Source organism: Dermacentor silvarum, chromosome 8, assembly GCF_013339745.2.
Source record: "Dermacentor silvarum isolate Dsil-2018 chromosome 8, BIME_Dsil_1.4, whole genome shotgun sequence".
Classification (NCBI taxonomy): domain Eukaryota; kingdom Metazoa; phylum Arthropoda; class Arachnida; order Ixodida; family Ixodidae; genus Dermacentor; species Dermacentor silvarum.
This window is the reverse complement of record NC_051161.1, coordinates 80659757-80665206: the sequence shown is the minus strand read 5'-3', so window position 1 is coordinate 80665206 and position 5450 is coordinate 80659757. Positions and strand designations below refer to the sequence as shown.

At 46.4% G+C, this 5450-nt stretch overlaps 1 pseudogene; it reads right to left on the bottom strand.

Annotated features, from left to right (window-relative positions):
• Window positions 1–1929: 1929 nt before the first annotated feature.
• LOC125947683 (uncharacterized) lies at window positions 1930–2995 on the bottom strand (annotated as a pseudogene).
• Between the last annotated feature and the right edge of the window lie 2455 nt (window positions 2996–5450).

Sequence of the window (5450 nt, the reverse complement as noted above, 5' to 3'; positions counted from 1 at the left end):
AGGCTGAGATTCAGGCAGGCTATGCGGCAGCCATAAAGAGGCGCCCTAAAATACAAACTGCATCTGTGATTTGCACTTTTCCTGGCTGCAGTGTGCCATGTAATGTTGCATGCAACGGCACGTACTCATGGTCGTCACTGTTTGCTGTCAACTACTGGTATCAAATAGAAACATACAATATAGCACTGGGCAGCGTTCTGGCTATCGTTTATGTGCTAGCTGTAGGTTTGTTGCGTTTTGCTAGGTTTTCAGCAGCCACATGGTAGTGGCAGCATTTCAGTCAACACAACAAAGTACAGGTTTGGTACATCAGGTTTAGTCAGCTCCACAACATACACTGGCTCTGCAACCCAAAGTTCAGCTAGAGCACCTGAAACAATCGGGGGGGGGGGGGGGGGGGGGCTGTTGGTCCGCGAGGTGCAAGCACCACTGCTTTCGCTGTAATGTGCAAAAGCAGGCCCCCCATCCGCCACCTGGGGACCGCGCTCTCTAGCAGGCAGGTGCTGCCGAGAGTGCCACTGCAAGGGTCTGGTTTTACAGCCTATTGTTCAAGGACGCGAGAGTAATATAGCACCAACACAATAGTTTCAAAACCAATAAAAACCAAAGCATACACAAAGGAATCTGTCAACTGAGTATCATCATCACCAGCAACTCCAAGAGCCCATCTACTTGATGCTGCAACATAAAGCAAAACAAATAAAGAAAGCACAACTAAAATAATTATGGACATGTATAGAACATTCATGCTCATCGGCAAGGCCTGGATGGACATTATCTTGAGCTATGCCAAGAGGAGGCAAGGGATAGCAAAAAAAAAGAAAGCACTCATGCGAGAATTCTGCACCCACAACCAGGGCATGAAACGTTTGCAACTGACCTGTACCAACACCCAGGCAACCGCACGCTGCGAGCCTGCGGTTACTCGGATGCTGGAAGCCGCAAAACACTGAGACCATTAGGAATTCGAGCAACAGGGAGCCCAAGTAATGGCTGAGAACAGTTATCGCGTCCTAGCGCCATGCTGCCACCATAGCAAGGGACGTCTCTCGAATTCCCGATCACGGCGCAAGCACACACATTGACTAGAGAAACACACTATGTACACAGCAGTGGTGTGGCTCAACAGCTCCACCAGGACATGACATATTTGCAATTGGCTTGTACCAATGCCCGGGCAACTGCCTGCTGAGAGCCTGCGGCTATTCGGATGCGTTATGCTAGTAATATCCCAATATGAAGCTCACAACTGCCTAGTGAAGCCACAGCACCATTTTAGCGTTACCACTCTGAAGTTATTGACGCAGTAAGCAGAGGGTGATGTTACTGCGGATTGCAATCAACCTCTGTATGTGGCGTTCATAGATTATAAAAAGCATTTGATTCAGTAGAGATACCAGCGGTCATAAAGGCAATGCATAATCAAGGAGTACAGCAGGCATACGTGAATATCTTGGCAAATATCTACAAGGACTGCACAGCCACCTTGGTTCTCCAAAAGAAAAGTAGAAAGTTACCTATCAAGAAAGGGGTCAGGCAAGGAGACACAATCTCTCCAATGCTATTTACTGCGTGCTTAGAAGAAGTATTCAAGCCCTTAGACTGGGTAGGCTTAGGAGTGAAGATCATTGGTGAATATCTCAGCAACCTTCGGTTTGCAGATGACATTGTCCTATTCAGCAAAAATGGGGACAAATTACAGAAAATGATTGAGGACCTTAACCGAGAAAGCGTAAGAGTGCGGTTTTAAATTAATATGCAGTGGACATAAATATAGGCTGATGATTATGATGTTACTGGACGATGTTGTATCGTTGAAAAGTGAATAAACTGTTCATCAGTGCTTCTATACACTCTGAATTTCTTGAGTACTAATAAATAAAAGGCTTACTGTCAGCAAGGTGCCAGACGCTGGTCCTCGTGCACTTGTCACGTGGCCGCTTCCTTTGTAATGCCTGGTTGCAGCCACTGCCAGGAAACTTCCCCAGCACTGCTGCAGAAATATGCATTGAACAGCTTCCGGGCATCTGCAGCGATGCCGTTGTAGTTGCGTGCATGTGTTGCTTCTTGGGCGAAGTAGCGAGGTTCAGCGTTCTTGCTTTGTGGCGCGTCAATGCGGTGTCGCCACTGGCCTGCAATGATGTTTCCAAACTTGTCGTCCTTGTCTGTATGCACTCGCGTTTGGCTGTTGAGCACAGTGAGGAAATTGTGCAATATGCATGCTGCTTTGACAATGTAGTCGACATTCTTAGGGTGCAGGTTGATGGTTCTCAGCAGAATGCGCCACCTCACTGCCGTTATGCCAAGGGCATTTTCTGCACGCCTTCTGCAATCAAAAATTACGAGACTAAGTACTGCTGCATTACGAGAGCTCTCTAAAGAATAGAAGCACGAAAGTGTACCACTTACCGTGCCCGGCTGAGCCTGTAATTGAACACTCTTCGATCATCCCTCAGCCGTTTCGTTGGGAAAGGACGCATAAAGTCTTCTCTAAGCTGAAGCGCTTCATCACCTACGAAGGCATACGGTGCCACGATTCCAGTTCCCGGGAGTTCGCCAGCTGACGGCAGGCCTAGATTTCTGTTCTCGAGGGCTTTTCCAAACTCGGAATTCTTCGAAACGCCTCCATCATTTCTGCGGCCCTCTGCACCGACGTCGGTGAGGGTGTATTTCTATTCGCTGTCCACGGCTGCCATCAGGACAATGGAAAATGTGTGCTAGACAGAAGGAATGTATCAGTGATAGTACATATATTGTAGCAGCATTGTTACTAGTAAGCCACAATAGCATGTTTCATGCTCTTTGGGCCTTATTAGTGAATTTCTTTTAGAGTGCATGGGAGCTTAAGTCACATTGTAGTTGTAATAGAGGCTTCCAGATTTGGGAGGCTGTGTGATAGCAATGTGCTTCCCGTCTACAGCCCCCAGGCAGTTTGGGAACTGCCATGTCTTTGCAAAGCCATCTGCAATATGCATCTACTCGGCTTCGGTGGGCACCTGCATGGTCACGGAAAATGTCATATTTTGGAACGCTGAAAATTCCATTATTCGTAATGCTATATATATTTTTGAAGTCTTTGCTAGTATGTGGCAATTACACATTTGGGTACAAACATTCTGCGTTAATGATAGTGAAACGGGAGAAATGATCACAGGAATATGAACAATTGAAAAGACCGGCAGTATTCGAACAGGGAATGTCGCTCGAGCTAACAGTTCGATAACAAGGTCCTCACAAAGACAAGTCCACTTGTAGAAACGTTGGCTCCAGGGACATTATTGTTCAACAATTCTTAATAAAGATGGTTATAATAGCTGCCAAACGATAAGTCGGAAGAAGTCACACATAGGAGCTCTCTCTATCTGTATTCTTCTCATCCTTGGCGATTCAGAGCAGTTCCATGTCTAATTGTATTCTGTTCGTCTTTGGTCATTTAGTCTGTTCCAACTAGAATGAAAAAAACAACAATATGAACTGTCTTAATTGTATTACTACAGCATGAAATCATGTGAGTTCAACTGGTAAACATTGTGCTTATAGGTACCACATCTTCATGAAGTCATCTCTCAGTCGTACTCAAATGGCACGACATAACACATGGATGCTCAGGCGAGCTGTTTCGATGCCTACCCTGTAGGCCATGGCGACGCCATTAATATTGTTATGGTGAGAAAAGCAGACAATGTCAACGACGGTTTATACCCGTGACAATATCTTGACCTGAGGCCAGACAGCTGCAATAAAGAAAGCATTGAAATGTATATAATTACTTGTTCCATTCTTATCTGCACTGCTCTTGGACCGTGCAAATGATGGATAATAGAGTGCGAATGCTGAGTACTACGAAAGTTGGGGAATGCCAGGATGGAGTGTGGCACAGGCGGCGTTCTTGCTCACGGTCACCGGTATTTTTGCATGGCAGACCATCTATTCACTACGTCTGGCTCTACAGCAGGGGCCGTGGGGTTAGCACGCAAGACTATTTTGCGTATTCACATTAACTTGAAAAACAAAAATGACATTTACAGCCCCGCTCCTATTAGCGAGGACTGCCATTATGCAAAGTAACAGGAAGTTCGCGAATGTATTGCGAAATAAATGGGGGCTCACCTCAAGGCTATTTATTGCCAAGCGTTCTGCAGGGGCTATTGGTTCTCTGATGACAAGCCTGCGGGTTAAGTGTTCCGTGACATACGACAGCAGTAGGTCAAAAATTCCAGGCTTCATTCGGTAATATTTGAAAAAGAACTCGTGGTTGCCGTACCTCATGCGCTGCATCTGTACGGAAGAAAAATATTCACTTACAGTATTTGCGACAGTCCACGCGTACTAGTATAATGGAACGACGTTCGCTTTAAATTTCGCATCAAGAGATGCGTTTGCTTTGCACCGATGATGCTTTGACAGATTTTCGCAGAACGCCTTCTAGTTCAAAGCAGTGAGAAGTAAAGAACTCGTCCTTACCGCTGTATGGTAGCGGCCTTCGGTTTTTCGGTGTAGGAAGACAGGCCTCACCCACCAACGGCGCTTCCGCCTCTCTTCTCGCTGTTTTAACTTCAGCAACAGAAGCTTCTTTTTCAAGAGAAGCAATTCCTCCACTTCTCTGTCCATTGAGAAATGAAGGGAACGTCGCGTGCCAGTACTCGCAGACAGGGAGATGTAACGAATGCCGCAGTACACACGTACCATGAAAGGAGGCGTTGCACGTACACAATCGAGCACGGCTGCTGCTGGTGATGCTATGTCACTGGTGCCATGTGTTTCAGTACATACAAGCAAAAAACTTCATATCTTTGTGCTAAAGCTAAACACAATTTTTATGAACTTTTCAATCCACAAGAAGTGTTTATGAAGTAAAAATAAGTGTTCTGTTAGCGCAACCTTTTGCAAAATGTCCAACTGAACTCTGGACCTTTAAAAAGGGAGGATCTGGCCAAGTTGTGCCACGCTTGAAATACGTCGATGCCGAGAGTCTCTTGTGGTTGAAAGCCGTCGGTGAGCGTTGCCGTCGCGTGCCGCGGGCCGGCGCCGACGTCGAAAATCCGTCGGAAATTCGTTCCTTGTGGTTGGCGCTTTATAGATGCACAAGCGTCCTGCGCCAAGCGATAACGTTTGACATGTATTGGTGGGTGAAATGCCGTCGCTGGAAAAACATACTCGTGTCAATCAATGCCCCCTTTAAAAGCATCGTCCCGATGCTGCAAACAGCAACATTATATCGAAAAACGAAAGCACCCGCAGTAAATAAAAAAATACACAGAAAGAAAGTCCCAAAGTTAGTCAGCGGGTGTAGAAAGGCTTAAAACGTACCACGTGGACGACTTCAGGTCGTGCGCGGCGCCGCTGCTTTTGCGAAATGCCTTCTGGCACTACCTCATAGTCCAGTGCGCCAATACGTCGGATGACGTTGTAGGTTCCGAAATAGCGTCGCAGAAGTTTGCAAGTCCTCG